Source organism: Papaver somniferum, unplaced genomic scaffold, assembly GCF_003573695.1.
Source record: "Papaver somniferum cultivar HN1 unplaced genomic scaffold, ASM357369v1 unplaced-scaffold_104, whole genome shotgun sequence".
NCBI lineage: Eukaryota > Viridiplantae > Streptophyta > Magnoliopsida > Ranunculales > Papaveraceae > Papaver > Papaver somniferum.
The window spans coordinates 2,236,812-2,256,535 of NW_020619270.1; the positions used below are offsets into that span (position 1 = coordinate 2,236,812).

The 19,724-nt window shown below is 33.9% G+C and overlaps 2 long non-coding RNA genes across 8 annotated transcripts; both read right to left on the reverse strand.

Annotated features, from left to right (window-relative positions):
• Positions 1-625: 625 nt before the first annotated feature.
• On the reverse strand, positions 626-4,267 carry LOC113327608. 5 transcript variants are annotated; one of them, XR_003349057.1, is made up of 7 exons: positions 3,727-4,267; positions 3,533-3,643; positions 3,066-3,306; positions 2,755-2,903; positions 2,300-2,624; positions 2,155-2,202; positions 626-677 (listed from the first exon to the last, which is right to left on the reverse strand). It is a non-coding gene; the product is annotated as an uncharacterized LOC113327608 (long non-coding RNA). The 5 variants fall into 5 exon arrangements; XR_003349056.1 differs by lacking the exon at positions 626-677 and adding an exon at positions 953-2,053 and having other exon boundaries at positions 3,072-3,306; XR_003349058.1 differs by lacking the exon at positions 626-677 and adding an exon at positions 953-2,027.
• Positions 4,268-6,914: 2,647 nt separating this feature from the next.
• LOC113327603 lies at positions 6,915-12,925 on the reverse strand. Of its 3 annotated transcripts, none has more exons than XR_003349047.1 (4): positions 12,462-12,925; positions 9,393-9,533; positions 9,246-9,304; positions 6,915-9,143 (listed from the first exon to the last, which is right to left on the reverse strand). It is a non-coding gene; the product is annotated as an uncharacterized LOC113327603 (long non-coding RNA). The 3 variants fall into 3 exon arrangements; XR_003349048.1 differs by lacking the exon at positions 9,246-9,304 and adding an exon at positions 9,611-9,755; XR_003349046.1 differs by lacking the exon at positions 9,246-9,304.
• Between the last annotated feature and the right edge of the window lie 6,799 nt (positions 12,926-19,724).

A 19,724-nucleotide genomic window follows, 5' to 3' on the forward strand; every position in this document is an offset into this window, starting at 1 on the left:
TCCTAAAATTTCATCAACGATCGCAAATATATGTCGTAAATCATCTCGTCTATCCAACTTTGCCAACTTGGTCGGACAGCCTAGGTTAAAAGTTAGGCGACTAATGAAGCACTTCGATGATCACCGTCTGCCACTCTTCCACAGGAAGTGATCGACCAGGGGATGGCTCGCCCATGCGGCCTCCAAACGATCAATCAAAGATGGTTGGCCGTGATGTTGTTTTAAGACACTTAATCCACGACTTATTCGGTTAAGCTTTAAAACAGCCATGCTTCATACATATTGATTGTTTTCGATGCATTACATGCATCGAGCATACACGATATTTCATGAATATCAATTTCTTAAATAACTTAGTTATTTAACTTAGCATCGTATGCTATTTCCTGCAGTGGGTCCCACGATCCACTCATTCGAGACATCAAGCATGTCACAAACTGGGAGATACTTACTGGGATATTGGTCTGGCGGTTTACAGCGTACAGCGTGCAACGCGCCATTACGAGAACGTGTCAGGAAAAGGTGGACGGTTAACAGTGATGAGGGAAGTGGGCAAAGGTGTGATCATGTGACAATCACCACTCATACACGACCCCACTACTCCATCACTTCACCTCCTCCACTTCCTACGAGAGATGAAGGTTGCGCTCCATGACTTGTATAAATAGGTCCTTCACCTATTTCCAAACAACACAGAGAAAACCAAGTGTTGTCATCAGTATCCAGAAAACACCCAGAACTGATAGCTTACATTATTGCAAGCCAGTTCGATATTCTGATACAAGTCATAAACAGTCAACGCCTTCACAATCTCAACATCTTCTTCACTTCCCTCCCTAAGATCAACCCCGGAGAAGTTAAACTCACCAAATATAATATAAGTTTAGTAAACAGAAGATTAAAAGAACCAGTCGAATTCACTTTGTCGTTCAATGCAACACCAATCAGTACATAAATCTTAATTTGGCTAGATGTCAAAACACCTCTACACAAACATTGATTTCTCCAAATCAAAGTGGTCAATGAAATTCCATAACAGACAAGAAAATGTAATACAACTCCGCATAAAGATGGGTGTGATCCCATACATGGCAATCCACAAGATTAATACACGTTTTATATCACATATAATTCGTCCATGGATCACTACAAGCATTTTACACACATGCATCTGCGTTTGGTAAGGGAAATGACAAGCAAGCTTGACATAAAGATTCTTAGAAAGTTTTCCTAACCATTTAAGAAGCCATTAGGATGAATTCAGAATTCCAAACAAGTAATTACTCTTTTTTTTCTTAAGTAAAGAATTTCATGGCCTAGATGAACATGGAGGAAAATCAGTATGTCATTTATCTTCGTATCATTAGCTAATGTGCTCAGTGCGAGGTCAAATCATTCATGACTGCACACTTGCGGAATTAATTAAAATGCAGAATACCAGTTCCTAGAATAGGCATAAGTCATGATCTGTAATTCGTAATGAAATGCTCAATATCAATTCCAAAACCTTGTTAAGAGGACTACATTTCATTAGAAGAGACCTTAAGCTAATTCTATTTATAAGAGGGTCGAAACTGCCTCCGAACAGGTCTAAAAGACAACCAAATTCCCCAGTTTTCTAGCTTTGAGTGACTAAATTGCAAAGGACCTGTAGACTTCATTACATGACGGAATTCAACAAATAATATCTCGATGGAAACTAGAGAAGTCCGTCTACAACTTCTTATAAGACTCCAAGGGATAATTCAGAGTCTAAGTGCTCCAAAACAACCCGGCAAAACAGTGACAGGAAACATTTTCCAGGAAATTCAGTTCCAACTGCCTGTACATTTCATGGTATAATTACCAAACTACAAACCCAAATAATATGCCCTTTTAACAGGTTGCAGAGGCTACTTAGGGGAACATTTTTCGTCAAGAAAAGATTGTCTAAAACATCACCCATACTCGTAGAAATAGGCCTCAAAATGGCTGCATGTGCAGTTTTACGTACTCACTTCATCCGCATGACAAAACTCAAATTTTCACTATCCGAGATAAAGAATAAAAAATCCTAAATACCATACCCAATTCATCAATTTATGGAAAGAATATTAGCTGTACTGAAACTCCTATCATTATTGAAATGAGTAAATATAGCAAGAAGAAGTTTACCTCTGCTTCTTTTGGGACTTTTCTCAAACACCCAATATACCATACCGCCTACAAATAATAAAACTTCAGTTACCATCTACAAAAAGATTTGAACACAAAAAATAAAGGTTTTCAAAACAAAGCTAACAAGGAAAACAGAACCTACTACTTATTATTCGAGATTACTAATAACTATCCATTCTTCAGCAAATATATACTCCTCTTCCTCAGATTCCTATAAAACCTTCAAAAACAAAACCCACATAAGAAAACACTCATTATTACTAATAACAGAAAATCAAATCAATAAGCCAAATCAGGTCTTGTAAAAAAAAGATTGGGTTTTAAGAAAACATCACCTGAGTTGAAAGATTGACTTCACCAAGAAAAACTAAGAAGAACCCATTCTCACTTGAAACTAGAGGCTAAGATTTCTTCTCTTCTTGCTGATAAATTTAGGTTTCTCCTAGGGTTTTCCTTTTCTCGTTCTCCTTCAAAAAAAAAAATAACCTAATAAATCACACAGAAAATCAAGATTAGAACTATGTTATCAAAATCAAACAAAAGAACTACAAAAACTGAAATCTGAGTGGATCGTAGTTGCATAAAGTTTATACTGACTATAGTTGGATCATATAGGCTCCAACTCATCAGTTGGAGGGACAGCTTCGAATTCTTCCAGGAAGGAAAATCGAGATGGACAACATCCCATTTCAGAAATGCACGAAGATCCTGCTTATTGATACTTCCATTGGGATTTATCTCCAGAGCTGCAATCACAGTGCAACACAGTAAAGGAACTCTTCGATCAAATCAGTTGCTCAAGCTTGTTTACTAGGAAAAGGTAGCTAATAGAATATGACAAAGAAAGTAATTTAGATATAGAATACTGATAGAGCTTCAGCAATCAAGGTTTAAGGTCCAAGTCTTACCCTTACATTCAAAAGTGGTAAATAAAGAACTTCTTAGTATCTCATATTCGAAATGGTTGGACAAGTGAGTTAACTTTGTCTACATTGGAGGTACCGAAACATGATAAAATCCAAGATTGATGTGAGCTGAAGGAGAGATGCTAACGTAAATGCCTGCACTATTATAATACAAGCTTGGATGTTTTGCAACCCCAAGTTCTCAGCACTTCACAGTCTAATCAATGTCATTTAGATGGCTCCCCTGCAACAGCCAAAAAAAAAATAGAACACCAAATTGTAACATGAATGACATGAAAGTGCAATGTAATTCATATTACAAAAACAAGTTTGATGATAAGTGTGAACTCTAATCAATTGACATGAATGTAATAAGACTTCAGAAAGGACAACTAGAAGTGATTTGGGTGTAACATTAAAAGAAAAAATTAATGCATTGCAAACAGATTGAGAAAAAACAAAATACTTACATCCTCACATTCATGAAGCTTTTACTGAGCACCATCAATGTCATCGACGTCTTCTCTTTTGGTTGACAATCAGCAGAGATTTGAAATTTTTCAAGTGTTCCTCCACAGACCCTAATTTTCAAAGCAAAAGCAATGGATTAGTAAATACAATGTCTCTGCCATAGGTACATAAATTGAGTACAAATCAAGCTTACCACGAAGCTGCTGTGCTTGGGTACCCCCAAAACCATATAAAGTATACACGAAGAGCATAAGCACAAAAGAAAACCAGGGTTGTTCCAAAAAAATCAATAAAATCTGAAACACTCGATTCCCAAATTCAGATCCAAACAAAAAAAGATAGCACAAACGAAAAACCATCTGGGTTGTTCCAAAAAAAATCAATGAAATCTGAAACCCTCGATTCCCAAATCAGATCCAACAAAAAAAAATCAGTAATAAAGAATCTGTAAATGAAGACTATGCAATTAGAGAAATAGATTTTATTCTCGATCTTGATTTTGATATTGAGATGAAGCGATTTGATGGCAAAAGAAGATGGTTATGTAAATCCCTAAAATTAAAAACATGATCTACTATTTCAATAAGTAGTTATACCGAAAGAGTGAGATTGAAGGTATTCGGTGGTGGTGATTACTGATTAGAGAATGAAAGTATTGAAAGAATGAAGGTTGGATGAATTTTTGTTAGTTAGGGTTTTCTTCGGGGAGGCGGAGCCGCAGAGATTAGCTGAGAGAGGAGAGGAAAATTAAAATGAAAATGAAAATGAATTGAGAGAAAAAAAATGATGCTTTATCTAAAAGACTTTGGACGGCTATAAGATAGCTGCATTTTCCTCGTACAGATTCTTGAAATCTTGGACGGTAGTGATTTAGCTTGGAAATGTCATACGGATCAAGATAAGTGCGCTTCTCTTTGTGCTTTTCTTTGTGTTTCTCTTTGGATTTTCGATTAGTAGGAGGTCGTGATGTAGATTTTGAATAACATTTAGAGAATCAGAAATAGATTTTGATTATCCGGAGGTCATAATATACAATCTAATCAGCATTTTAGATGTCATGAAGTAGTTTCCCAGGTTCAAATATTACTATAGTTAGACCTGAGTTTCTTATTCGGATGAACTGAAGTTGATATATATCAGATTTGAACATCCCAGGTTCAAAGACTACTAGATTTAGACCTGAATTTCTCATTCGGATGAACTGAAGAGGAAATATATCAATTTTGAACATCTGAGATTCGAAGATTACTAGAGTTAGACCCGAGTTTTTCATTTGGATGAACTGGAGGCGAAATATATCAGATTTGAACATCTCAGGTTCAAAGATTACTAGGATTAGACCCGAGTTTCTCATTCAGATGAACTGGAGGCGAAATTTATCATTTTTGAACATCTCAGGTTCGACGATTACTAGAGTTAGGCCTGAGTATGTCATTCGGATGAACTGAAGACAAAATATAACAGATTTGAACATCCCATGTTCGAAGATTACTAGAGTTATACCTGAGTATCTCATACGGATGAACTGGAGACGAAATATAACAGATTTGAACATCCCAGGTTTGAAGCTTACTAGAGTTAGACCTGAGTATCTCATTCGGATGAACTGAAGACGAAATTTATCAGATTTGAACATCCCAAGTTCAAATATTACTAGAGTTAGACCCGAGTTTCTCATTCGGATGAATTGAAGATAAAATTTATCATATTTGAACATCCCATGTTCAAAGATTACTAGAGTTAGACCTGAGTTTCGGTTTTAGATGAACTGAAGATGAAATTTATCAGATTTGAACATCCCAGGTTCAAAGATTATGAGAGTTGGACCCGAGTTTCTCTTTCGGATGAATTGAGGATGAAATTTATCAGATTTGAACATCCCAGGTTCAAAGATTATAGAGTTAGACCCGAGTTTCTCATTCGGATGAATTGAAGATGAAATTTATCAGATTTGAACATCCCAGGTTCAAAGATTACTAGAGTTAGACCTGAGTTTCGGATTCAGATGAACTGAAAATGAAATTTATCAGATTTGAACATCCCATGTTCAATGATTACTAGAGTTAGACCTGAGTTTCGGATTCAGATGAACTGAAGATGAAATTTATCAGATTTGAACAGCTCAGGTTCAAAGATTACTATAGTGAGACCTGAGTTTCCGATTCAGATGAATTGAAGATGAAATGTATCAGATTTGAACATCCCAGGTTCAAAGATTACTAGAGTTGGACCTGAGTTTCTCATTCGGATGAACTTTAGATGAAATTTATCAGATTTGAACATCCCAGGTTCAAAGATTACTGGAGCTGGACCTGTGTTTCTCATTCGGATGAACTGAAGATGAAATTTATCAGATTTGAACATCTCAGGTTCAAAGATTACTAGAGTTAGACCTGGGTTTCGGATTCGGATGAACTGAAGATGAAATTTATCAGATGAACCGAAGATGAAATTTATCAGATTTGAACATCCCAGGTTCAAAGATTACTATAGTTAGAGTTCAGGTTCAATTCAGATGAATTGAAGATGAAATTTATCAGATTTGAACATCTCAGGTTCAAAGATTACTAGAGTTAGACTTGAGTTTCGGATTCAGATGAACTGAAGAAGAAATTTATCAGATTTGAACATCCCAGGTTCAAAGATTACTAGAGTTGGACCTGAGTTTCGCATTCATATGAATTGAAGATGAAATTTATCAGATTTGAGCATCCCAGGTTCAAAAATTACTAGAGTTGGACCTGAGTTTCTCATTCGGGTGAGCTGAAGATGAAATCTATCAGATTTGAACATCCCAGGTTCAAAGATTACTAGAGTTGGACCTCAGTTTCTCATTCGGATGACCTGAAGATGAAATTTATCAGATCTGAACATCCCATGTTCAAATAATACTAGAGAGTTAGACCTGAGTTTCGCATTCAGATGAACTGAAGATGAAATATATGATATTCGAACATCCCAGGTTCAAAGATTTCGGGTGAACTGAAGATGAAAGTTAGTCAAATGTTCATTTTGCCACTTGTTTAATTTTTTATAAAATGACTATTTTACCCCTTATCGAAAATAAGTTCAGTACATATTCCAGAGATCGTGAAAATGACAATTTTACCCCTTGCCCGAAGGTTAGTGAAATGTCCATTTTTCCAGCTATTTGATTTTTTTTAAAAGATCATTTTGCCCCTGGGCCTAAATTCTACCTACGATGGCTATTTTTTAAAAGACAACTTCAAACGCCGCCTAGTGAAGAATGAGAATATATTGACAAAACATACAAAATTTTACACGAAATTTAAAAGACCGTTATCCAAAATTCCAACAATAAATTTACACTAAGTGGACGTTGCACAAAATGTTGACAAAATGGATGATATTTAGAGGGAATTCATGCAAAATGAACACAATTTAAAGGAAATGTACACAAAACTTTCAACAATTAACTCACAATTAAGAATTTATACATGCCAATAATTCGTTAAGCACGTAGCTTTTGATCACTGGGTCCTCTGGATTTACGCTAAGTAAGACAAGAAAGAGTAAACTTGGCGTGATTCGAACACCCAACTTCTGACCTCGGGTCAGACGTGCTACCATACCACAAGTTCCAAATCATATCTCTGACATAAGCTGCTTTAGTTCCAGAGATATATGAGCTAGAATCCCCATTCCACTTGTCAATCCAGAACTTGATCCTCATACCATTTTGAATCAGTAAAACAGTATTCTCTTTGACAAATTACCTAGTCTTTAATATACCTGCCCATAGATTAGGGCCCACAGGTCTTCAACACCATAAGTTTTACAAATCAAATGCACTATCCCTATCAGGATATCCTCCTGACTCAGGAAACCACCTTTAACAAAAGAAAAGATGAAGAGGATGAAGACTTTAAATAAGATATTGTAAAGTTTAACAAAGATATGAACATGGCTCTGCATGCATAGTTCCTTCTACATTTTCCTGGGAGTTAGAGCCTTTCTCGTTCTGTATACAAAATACAAGTCAACAATATTATTTTTATCTATTTCAATAACTTGTAGTTCACAATAGCCACTCTATAACACGAGATCTAAATTAAGGGAGTAATGTTATGTTCTGTATACAAAATACAAGTCAACAATATTATTTTTATCTATTTCAGTAACTTGTAGTTCACAATAGCCACTCTATAACACGAGATCTAAATTAAGGGAGTAATGTTATTTTAAACGCATTGGTGACTACCAACTACTGGTGCAACTGTTTGTAGAAAATACTTTTCATAGTAATTTAAAGCATTCAGAAGCTTAATGTTAACAGCTCAATATGTTTTAAAAGGCTGTACTCATGTATTTAAGCAAGTAGAGGTTTGCACTCATCTGTTTGTGCTACTCGCAGGCCGACAGCTGTTCCAAGCTCATGCTGTGCTTTTAGGATACATGGCTAGACTGACCTTTAGGCAATGAAGTTTATTAAAAATTTAAATGCGAAGAAAATAAAGCTAGTTGCTGCAATTCATTGAATATTTTCCTTCATCAGATATATCTTTTACAAGAAAAAACAGATCATACTCTTTAAGAGTTGAATCTTCATGCATGTTTCATATTCAAGAATTTGCAACATCATTCATACTAATAAGCAATTTTCTTTTGCATACACAACAAGATCATAGAATTGTGATTATACTTATGAGAAACACTATAAGATGCAAAACACTATAAGATGCTCAACAGATTTATGCATCCAATCTTGCGAGTTGGCAATCAAGGATGATTTTAGGAGTCATGCTTAATTAATCAGTAAAGATGTAAGAGGCTGGCTTGTTTTATTCAAGCAAGATATGCATGGTGGAAATTAGCATAACGAATTTCATCATCTAGTTCATTATGCAGATGTTTAAACATGCTTCTATAGATCTGAGATAGTTCAAGTTATGACTCAAACATGCTTTTAGCTAAGGTGAGACATTCATGCTCGTGATTATAGTGCAATATAATTTTTCTCTAGCATTTTAGCAGGATTTAATTGCAAACATACAAGATTAAGCTCATGGTTCTAGCATTAAAGAGATCATGATTCAATCATTCATGAATGACAGTTAAGAATCATTCTTAGGTTAAAGTTACTATTTAAAATATGCAACAGATATATCAACCAAAAGTGGAAAAAGATAGTGAAAACTTATCTTCATGGAGTTTGATTCTTAGATTCTGATGAGAGTTGCTACTTCTCTTTGAGAGTTCAGTTCATGGAGTCATCTTATTCTCATCATTGTTTCAATTTTGGTACATGTTCTGTAGACTATTGAATCTGCTTATAAGATTGAGATACAAAACTTGATTAGATTCATAAATCATATTATATTAATCCCTAGCAAATAACTAGATGACTGCTGCAGCAGTGGGGGCCGACGAAGAAACAAACCAGACCAAAGATCAAGCAAGCGACATTTCAAAACAATCTGAATTTGTATGTAAGAATCACAATTCTTTCATCCTTCCTATCTTTCCTCCCAGCAAACCCACCACCATCCACTTCAATCCCAGATTCTATCTCTTGGCTGCATACACATACCAGCTTTTTCACACGCAACTGCTCTTTATATCGGTAATCCAGGCAAAAGAATTTGACCCCTGCACCAAACCATAATCTTTAAGAGATTGAGAAAAAGAAATAAAAATATGGAAACAAGCATACAGGCTACAACCAATTTAGCCCAGTGATTCAAAATTTACTGTTGCACCAGAGGTTGTGACAGTTGCATGAAAGCATCTTTTGCAATCCCCTGACACAACTGTATCCGCACAACAAAATAAGTTTGACATCAGAGGATCAGAGGAACATGTTCTTAAACAACAGGACTGCCAAGACAAGTAATTTACCCTATTGCATAATAGTTCCAACTCCCAAAGATCACAACTCCAGAAATAATAACTGTAAGCACTCTGTAGTTTTATGCACCAATCACTACCAGTTCCACACCTCTATCTCAGTAAGTATAAAACACACGCCAGGAGTCCTCTCTACACCAAAAAGATAGAATACTCAAAACTCATGACAAGGAGAAAAACAGCATTACATCGCAAAAATAGAAGCATACCATAAAAAACGGCCACAGTTATCACAAATGGCACAAATATTGTAATCTCAAAGCAATCACCCTCAGAGTAAGGAATTGCTCAGCTGGTGCGTGCATTTGTGATCCTGGAAGGACTTACTTATTATTGCTTGGGGGACTTCATAACCTGTCATTTTGGTTGTAGGCATGTGGGGCAATTAAGAAGTTGTTTTACTAACGGTATGACCAGCAAATGGCACAAATAATACAAGGGGAAATTAGGGGAGACCCAAAAAAAAAATATTCTCATTCTCAGGCCCACAATTAATTTTGTATACCGTGACACCCATAATTATATGAAATTATTATATGAATCAATACATAACTGGTTATGCATACTATGTTTTCAGGCATAACTCGTTACGCAGCCTAATTTTTCAGGGGTATAATTGGCAGCGCAACTTGGACATAACATATCTAAAAATCCGCGCCTTAAAATTTTACAAATTTTATATCGTTGGAAATCTTTTTAAAAGAGCTACGCAACGAGTACAAACAAGAATATCAAATTTTTGTTTTCAACGAAAAAATCGGAGGTGATCCTCATTTTAGGGAAATCTTTTGAAAACTTGATACTTAACCATTATGCAGTCATCAAAAACGATGCATAACACATTCTGCTGACGCATAACGAATTATGCAACCATTTTCTCCACTGCATAACAAATTATGCATTTGGATAACAAAATTATGCATCTATAACAAGTTATATTACCATTTTTTTAGTTGATTTTAGCCGTACATATAAAAAATTGATGCATAATGCAGTATGCATCCATATTTACGGATGCATATCAGGTTATGCATCTATTTTCTCGATGCATAATGCATTATGTAGCCATATTTTCGGACGCATGACAGGTTATGCAGGTTTTCTGGACTGCATAACAAGTTATGCAACAAATTTTGTAGACGCATAACAGGTTATGCATCCATTTTCACGAATGCATAACATGTTATGCAGATAGTTTCTCGACTGAATGACATGTTATGCAGTCATAACTACATCATCATCTTCTTTCGTGTTTCATTAACTCCCACGCAAACCATTATTTTTCAGTTATTCGGGGGCTCTTGGTCAAAATCATGTATTTACACCATCATCTTCTTTCATGTATTTACACCATCATCTGGAATTAAACCTTCTTCACAACTCATCCAGTATTGCTTACTCCAACTCAATTCACGGCTGAGAGTTTCATAAAACTCTGAAATTCATTTCAAAATCTTCATTGAAAACAAGTTTTGATCATAAATCTATGATGACCAAACCGTGTTCTACAAACCCATTTAGGGATTTTTGCTGCTACCATTAATAACAGTAGTGAATTGAAATTGTAATGAAGAGAATCGGTAGTAAGAGGGTTCGTCGTTAATTCGAAGAAGAAGACGATTTGGTGCTGCTGTTGAGATCAATCGAATTTAGGCATGAATTTGTTCTCGAAATCAATCGAATCTCTCCCTTTTTCTGAGATCTAGGTATAGTGGAGAAGAAGAAGAAAAAAAGACGAAGAAGAAGAAGAAAAAAAAAAGACAGAAACAGAATTTTATATATTTTGGGTTTGAGAATAATTTTCTTCCAGAATTTGGGTGCGCGCCTGTAGTTTTGGGAGCATGGGTTTCACAGTAGAAACATCAGGGAAAATGGGTCTCCTTGTAGTTTTCACATAATACAATCTAATTCTTTATTAGTCTAATTGAGTTTACTACATGGACGGGCCTAGCAAGGGGCTAAAGGAGGCTATAGCCCGTCCCTAATTTTTGGGTGAATTTTTTTTTAGTATAGAATCTTAGGTTAAATATTATGTGTACCCACATATTAGTTGTATTTAGCTAATTGTATGTGATTTTTAGCCCATACTATAAGATGATCAAAATTTAAGTCATGTTTAAAGTAAATAATCTTCTTCCACTCACTACCTTTCTACTCCTACTTTCTTCTCTTTTGGTAATCACTTTGTTTTTCCTGTTATTTGTGTTCGTTTTAGCTTTTATTTCCCTACCTATTTAGTATTGTATGGGTGGACCACTATTTGGCCACTAATTATGTGATGTATTCCAAAAAAAATTGCCGCGCCTTCGGCCGCTCGACTGTTACAATCCAGCCCTACTCAAGGGAGAATCCTGGGTCCGTCCCTGGTTTACTACTGCAGAGGTTTGCTAGCCAACTAAAGTCCTAGCTACATTAGTCAATTTACACAAACTTTTATCTTCTAATGTGTGTATACACCAAAACCAGAACTATGACCAGCAAGTGGTACAGAGTCCACTCCATCGTGATAAAACCACTGAACATACTCCCAACTAAAATGCTCAATTTCACTCATATTTTATTAAATTCCAACAAGAACTTGTTTACTGATTAAGGACCACCTATATACCTTTTATTTTGTTTTCATAGTAAGCAATCAACAATGCTTTTTCCCATTCTTGAAGCAATCTCAATTCGCCTTGCCATTTGTCAGTATTATTTTGAACTCCTAAATGCAGGGATGTTGCCAACTAATGTCCATGTATCTTTTGTTTACATTTTGACTTCTTTCGAAGCAAATGATCTCCTCAGTCTCCAATTTCTTATCTCTCTCTAGCACAATCAAATGTCCAACAGATAACAAAATGTACAAACTAACCCATCATTTAAATATGCAACTACTTCCATATAAACCCTTTCTACAAACTGTAATTAGAGCTCTAATACTCTCTTAGTTGCAGATAAGAAAAGATAATAAAATTGATACATATAAATGAAAACCCAGATTATAAATCTGATAAAATTTACTCATCAAAATCAAACAGAAACTAAAACTAAAGATTGAAACTTCATGAATCATACCTTATCAGATACCAGCAAGAAAAACCCAGTTCTAAACTCGATGAAAACTAACTGATATGTAGGTCTAGATATCTAAATTTCACAAAATCCCTATTTTTTGCCGCCATCTTTCACCCGATTTCAACTATCAATTCACCCAGAAGAAAAAGAGAAGTCACAATAAGTTACCACATCAAAGAAGAAGGACAAGCATGAAATTTGGCATCAGTAGAATCAACTGTGGACCATCTTCTTCATCGTCCTTCAGATTTTAGGTCAAATCGATCGACATGAGTAACATAAAACATAAACCTAGCTAAATCTAATCGAATTTTAACTAAGGTTTTGTCTTGATGGATTTATTTCAAACTGAAATTATTGCACTCTCAGGAGTCAGGAGTGTTAATGGCGGAATGAACGAGACAGAGAGATAAAGAAGAAAAAGGGTGTTGTGACTTGCGAGACGATAAAGAAATAAAGTAAGAAAAAAGGGAATTTGGCTTTTGAGTTTTTTCCAAGTGTTGATCATGATTTATAAAGGGGATACCAGCATTACTAAGTGTTTGATACCATTTCATCGATCCAACGGTCTGGATTGATGGGATTTTTTTGTCCTATATGAACGGTATCAACACTTAGTAACGTTGGTATCCCCTTAATAATCGAAGTGTTGATCTTTTTTAGGAAGTCAATGGTATTTTGACTAAGTCCTGATTATTTCGGACACAAAAAGAATAAAATTTTAGGATTTTGTTATCTTGTGCACCCATGCACAAGATAAGAGTCAATTATTGGCATTGGAAATTAAAAAAACAAATAAAATATAAGGCTGGGTTTGTAATACTTTTATTTTCAAAAGCACTTTCAAAACCTATATATATCAATAATTTTTGAAATTGGTGTTTGGTTAAAAAATATCAAAGTGCTTTTTACCCAAAGCACTTCCCAGATTCCTCAATTTTTAAAAGCTGGGGAGGAGGAGCTTTTAAAAGCTACAAAAGCATAAGCATTGGTCCCACCAAAATTTAATACTTGACTTATCCTTTTTGTCCCTATTTTAATTTATAAATGACAAAAATTGCCCTTAAATATATATACAATCAATTTTTTTATTTCTTATATTTTAGTTTTTAAATATTATTATGTTCTATTTTCGAACTATTTTATGATACCATTTCATTTAATTTGTCAAAAATAAAAATAAAACAAATATTCGTGCCTTTGTCCCCGGCCAAGCTATTTCTAAAGCTATCGCGCGTAAACGTTCTAAATATTTGGATGTGTGTACTTTGCACGGTTATGGTTTGGGTGTGTTAGCTTTCACTATCTTAGGAGAACTTAGCGATGATATTATTTGTTTTTTCAAGCGTCTGAAGAATTGTATTGTTAGTCATGACGTTGGTAGAGGTCTTGCTAGTTTTATTTTCCATAGATTGGGTGTTGCTATTCAGAAAGGGGTTGGTGTCCAGCTTGTTGCTCGGTTACCGATTAAACCCTCTTCTGCTAATAATTTGTAATCCATACGATTATTTATAAGTTTTAAAATATGATTACATTAAAAAAAAATAAAAAAATAATTACTTAATTTTAGTTTAATCTTTTGTTTGAAAATTATATATATACTAGGTATCACCGGGGCCTTACGGCCCCGGCTCAATCTCTCGTTCTTTGTAACAATACATTAAAAATGACTACACTTAGTTAATGTAAATGTATTCAAATAATGAATATTTAACTTTACCGTTCGTTGTTTATCCCTTATTAGTTTTAAAACCTATCTTCATTACTGAAAATCGGAATAGAGAAATCATAAGAACACATGGATCCATGTTGGCAACTAAAAGTTAGTTTAGCTTAGTGCGAATTGGGGGTGACGATGATAGAGCAACAAAGTGGTGATCTTTTTTTCTACAATAATTTATTTCTTTAGTTCAGCCTACATGAAATATAATGTAATACCGCCTCATTAAACACCTAAAATACATCTACATTATAGGAATAAAAAGTATTTCATGAAATACATGTCAATACTGATTCTACTTATTGCCCAAAGATTGGTATATATGCTTCAAAAAAGAAAAAAAATTGGTATAATATTTCAGACAAAAAGAATTAGGTTGTTTTTTTTTAAAGAAGAGAGCAGATTGTTGCATACTAAAGAGTGTATGTCATAGCACTTCGTTTTGAAATGAGTTTGAACAATAAACCATATTATTTCACAAATAGACGGGTGTCAAAAGGCTTGATATTCTTTCATAAAGGCTTGATATTAAAAAAACAATACGACCACATTGTGGGAAACTAACCAACAAAAAAACTCATTGATCAACATGATTCTATACAAAAAAATTGTAGAAATCATTAACAAAATTGGGAACGAAAACTTAACCCCTATAAAAGAGTAAATTAATAATTTCAAACAAAAATAATAATTAAAAGTCCTAAATATGTGCATATTCATACCTATTGTATTCTCCATTGGTACATATATATATTACGTTCAACCAAAATAAGAAAGCAGTAATATATGTTGATTAAAAAATGACGTGAAAACAACCATAAAGTTTATTGTGAAACGTAGCATGATATAACCTGTTAATCCTATTTGACTTCTGCTAGTCACTTATTCCGAAACAAAATCTACATGTCTTTGAATTGCGCTTAAATTCCCATAGTCTTTCTTCATTTTTATATACTATAAGACTTTCTTTGTACATTTTCATTCTTTCTCGATCCCTAATTCACACGTGCTTACACTGTATATATTTTTGAGGTGGATGTTATTTGGATGTTAACATCCTATGTTCTTTCCTCTCTTTTGTTTTACTTTACGTTCATCTTTGTAATGATATTTCCAAAATTCTTTGATTTTTTCTTCAGATCCATGGTTTGGGAAAATACTCCTACCATGCTCTCTATATATCTGTGATGTAACTTGTTTTCTTAGGAATAAAATCACTTCTCCGTGTATTTTTTTTTAGTATTTTCTTCTTCAAAACAGTTACCGGAAAAGAGAAATTGTATACTGTTTTTAAGTTTCCAAGGTATCTGTGTAGTTTTTTTGCATCCGGCCCTCATTAGACTCTGAATCTTCTCGGAGAGTTTCCCCAGTAAAATGCTTCAGAGAAAATAGATGAGTTGTAAAATTTTACTATCACGTGACAATAGATGAGTCGTAGAATTTTTTCCTGCATTGTTGATTTCGTCACTGTCATCCAATTCTAAAAAACTAAACGTGATGTCATTCCAGTCTTTGTCTAATTTTTGTTATTCTCTAAACTTTGTTAGCTCGTGTTTTTATCTTCCATTTTCTCTTTAGTATATATATCATCCCAGTTGCCTTACGGCCCCGGCTCAACCTCTGTTTAGTGTCATGCACCATATAATCTTCGGTATCCGACACAGAGTTTATAGCTTGGTATGTTTAGTGAGAATATTTTAAAGTATGATTAATATGCTTCTGTAATTATCCTAGTTTATGTTATCTAGATATCACCGTTGGCGATTTCTTAAAATAAATTCCTTGATTTCTATTTTATTCATTAATTCCAGGATAATAAATTGGTGATCATTGATTATACGTGAAAAATGGCTTTTGATATAGCCAAAAAATCTGGTGAACCATAAGATAATGTCAATATATACCGGACTTATAGCATATCTTGCCATGAATGTTAATTACTAAGATAACAAAAGACTTTATATCCATTTAAAACTACTCTCAAAGGTGAAAAGTGAATGAGTACTTCTTTGACATGTCCATGAATTTCAAGCTTCTCTTGGGCAATATTCTTGCATAATTTTGTTCTTTCTCGAGTTCAGATTTTTTTCAATGCCGGTTAGGTATATTTGGTATAGACGTTGTTTGAATTGTCATATCTTGTGTTTTTGTTTTGATTTTAACTTTTCCATAATTTTATGATTGTTATCATATATTTGTGAAGTATCTATCAGACCTACCTTGTGCAAAAATGCTTATGCATATGCTGATTATGTACACACCGTTTCCGTAACCTGATCTCCTGAATATTCAATTATTTCCTTGTTAATTTCTTTGGGTGTTAAATCGCGCTTGTCTTATCTTCAGTGAGATTTTCATCCTTTAAATAAGCCTCGAGCAGCTTATTGTTATCATAAGCATTATCGTGAATGAAATAATCCTTGATAATTATTAATCTCAATATTGCGTGTCACATTACCTTCTTCATCTTGTTGTTTATTGCTGTCTCCTTCGTCAAGTTATGATAATGATATATTCTCCGTTGTTTTTGGTTGTTGGATCCCTAGACCTAAATTAAACTTTTTCTTTAAGTTTGTTATTATCTGTGTTTTCCGCTTTACTTAGGTTTTTATCTCATAATCAGATATTTGTGTTATCCATGCATCGCTGCTGACATAATACTCAGGTGCTTATGTTATCCATGTATCACTACTGATATAATACAATTTATATTATCTAGGTATCATCGTTAATGATTACCTAAATTTTTATCTCGTGCCCGTTGTATTCGTTAATTATATTGTAATTAAATGAAGACCATGACCATTGATTAAATGTGAATATGACCTTTGAGAGTTAATGGCAGTCAAAAAAGTATAATGTAATTTATGAGGATGATACTGGTCAATTTTATCTAACAAATTAGAACATGCAAACACGGTGTGAATCCATGGAATCTTTTAACCAAAGAGAAAATGAACAATTATTTACATGAAACCAACAAATGAAAAATTCCAGTATTTTCTTTAGTAAACTTTTTTAAGGAGAAAAGTTTTTAAGGATTTAAAATCAATAAATCTAAATTTTATGAAAGCAATCCAGAAAATTTATATCCGATAGAAAAACAGTTTGATTTGAATAAAAATTCAAATTGCTGAGACAATAATAAGACAGATAATGAGGTGAATAATGCAAAAGCAACATATGATAGTATGAACAATATAATCTTGGGTTATAGCATACCTTGTCAAGAATATATATGAAGAAAAGAACAAAATATTTAGATCCATTGAAAAAAGTGAATGGATATGTCTTTCATGCGTCTTGAATTTTAATCTTCTTTCTTTAGGCAATTCCACTATTCTTGCATGCAGTAGTTGTGTTCTTTATTTTTTCTATCCTGGTTTTGTATTTCCGTTTCACACATTACTTTGAATTAACTTGGCCCAAATGTTTCAATTTTGATTTTAACTTAATATTTTTTTTAGTATTATTTGAATTTTTCTAACTTAACACTTTTTTTCATAATCTTTCGACACTTTTTCATTTCAAGCTCATGTTTATGTGATTCCTTTTTAGATTCAAATGACTAAAAAGGTTTAGATCATCCCCAAATCGGTGTTGTTTTGTTACTCTATTAAACAACGGGTTTTATTTCAAACCGCTTAGAAGTTCTCAAGTTCACAAACAAATTTCAAAAAGAATATATACCTCTTTCATTGCATTTCTTTTTTTGGACTATTTTTTTAAGCACCCACCTTGATGCTTGTGAGTTTCAAACTCAGGTCGTCGGTGTTATCATCCAATAACTTTACCATTGTACTACAATCATCAGCCAATAACTCTACCATTATACTACAATCACACATTCATACCTCTCGTATTTCCATTACATGACTAAGCAAGTTTTCCAGGTCCTCCCACCAACATTTTGGCCTCGTCTAACTTGGTTGGTTTTTTCTTGGCTTTGTCTAGCTTTGTTGTTCTTTTTTGGCTTCGTTAACTTAAATGAGGTTTAAATAATTTTGTTCAAACCCTGCGTTAAATTCATAAGTCGCGTGATCCGGACCCATATATAAATCTCAGAAGAAAATGGTTCCCTTCCTTCATCGAGTATTAATATTCCACTCATGTCACTGATCAAATTTTTTTTTTGTTCCACTCATGTGTTGACATTCCCGTTTATTGAAAATTATTGTGGACCTTTTCTTTTTAGAGCTATTTTATCTAGACTACAACCAAGACTGGTACATATATCCGAAACATTGTATTCTCGGATATGGATACAAAATAATCTTGACAGGGCATCATCACCTTCAAAGGGATTTAAATTTTTCCATGAAGGTTGGTTTTTTATTGGATGATCTGGTCAATCTCTCAATTTTCTAGGTAATCTACATGTTCTTTCGTTGTGCATTTCATCAGCTTCTCTGTTGTCTACCGAGAATACTGCAGTTTCTTTGTATCTTCAATGACTATTTCTCTCTTTTAAACTTCGTCGGACCCTTTTTGGCTATGGAATGCCACCATAGTAATTCTTGAAATAGATTTCAATCTTCCAATAACATACCCAAGTAACATATGCATCTTATGTACATCGCACGGAAAATTAAAAGGTAGTTCTATTCCTAGGAAGATAGAATGTGGTGTTATTCACTTTTTCTATGCACTTTTAAAATCTATGAGATTAAATTTATGTTCAAGAAAACCTGATTCGCCATTGTCAAGTAGCTTCACTTTGGTGAACTTATTAAACCACAAAACATGTTTATAGTAAACAATTCTGAAACTTCCCTTCGAGGCAGAGAGATTAAAACTTTTGATGAAATATAATTCCCTTCCACCAATTGGGTCTCGAATATTTCTATCGGGCCCTTTGGTATGCCTTTGCATGCATCGAGGTTTCCAGCGATTCACAATAAACATATTTGAGTATAACCATTGAATACCATATATAATTCAATATATATATATATATATATATATATATGCATCAACACATGGGATTTTCTTACCTTTTCATCCATTAAGTGCAGTTCCAGCGCATACACTTCATTTGTCTTTCGATTTCTTGATTTCCAGATCTTTATAATCCCTTCCCTAATAACTTTATGACGACCTCGGTAAGGATCTAGGTCATCAAACAAAGTACATGCCATATTTTCTACTATTTTAACAGTTGAAAATATCGTAGGCAGAAACGTATATTAAGTAAATCTTTAAACCATTTGTTAAAATATACTGCATAATAATGATTTTGCAAGAAGGAGAAGAAACTTCCATTTATGACGAAGTGTGAATGGAAGTGCAAAAAAAACAACAACTTCTAGAAGCAACTTATAAGTAGAAAAGGTACTTCTAGAAGAAGCAAAACAAAGTTTGCTTCTTATAACTTCTGATATTACTTTGCTCTCTATGTAGATTCATGTTATTCTAGATTGATCCAAATTTTGGTTGTTGCACTAGTGGTATAGTATTCAAAATCAATAGCACTTATTTTTAATTCTAATATTACTTTGTTGCCAAATTGCTTATCAGGTTTTTAACTTTTAAGTCATCCAATT